An 803-nucleotide genomic window follows, 5' to 3' on the forward strand; every position below is an offset into this window, starting at 1 on the left:
TTACAGAATTCTACCAGACATTTAAGGAAGACCTCCAACCAATACTACATAAATTATTCAAAATGATGGAAACAGAGGGAGAACTCCCAAATTCCTTCTATGAAGCCAGCATCACTCTAATACCCAAACCAGGTAAAGACACAACCAAAAAAGAAAACTATAGACCCATATCCTTAATGAACATAGATGCAAAAATTCTCAACAAAATACTTGCAAACCAAGTACAGACACACATCACCATGATCAAGCAGGCTTTATCCCAGAGACGCAGGGATGGTTCAATATACGCAAGTCGATAAACGTCATTAATCATATAAATGGACTCAAAGACAAAAACCACATCATCATCTCAATAGATGCAGAAAAGTCTTTTGACAAAATTCAGCATGCATTTATGTTCGAAGTCCTACAGGGACATGGACTGGGGGGAACATACTTCAACATAATTAAAGCTATATACAACAAACCACAGCCAACATCATCCTAAATGGAGAAAAACTGGAAGCATTCCCATTAAAATCGGGAACCAGACAAGGATGTCCACTATCTCCACTCCTTTTCCCATAGTGCTTGAAACTCTTGCTAGAGCAATAAGACAGAAGGAAACTAAAGGAGTACTAATTGGAAAAGAAGAGGTCAAACTATCGCTTTTTTGCAGATGATATGATACTATACCTAAGAGATCCCAAAAGCTCCACCAGAAAACTCCTAGAACTGATCAACACTTTTAGTATAGTGGAAGGTTATAAAATCAATCTACAAAAATCAGTAGCCTTTCTATATACCAATAACAAGCAATTGGA

The sequence above is a fragment of the Nannospalax galili genome, unplaced genomic scaffold (genome assembly GCF_000622305.1).
Source record: "Nannospalax galili isolate Female #2095 unplaced genomic scaffold, S.galili_v1.0 scaffold5, whole genome shotgun sequence".
NCBI lineage: Eukaryota > Metazoa > Chordata > Mammalia > Rodentia > Spalacidae > Nannospalax > Nannospalax galili.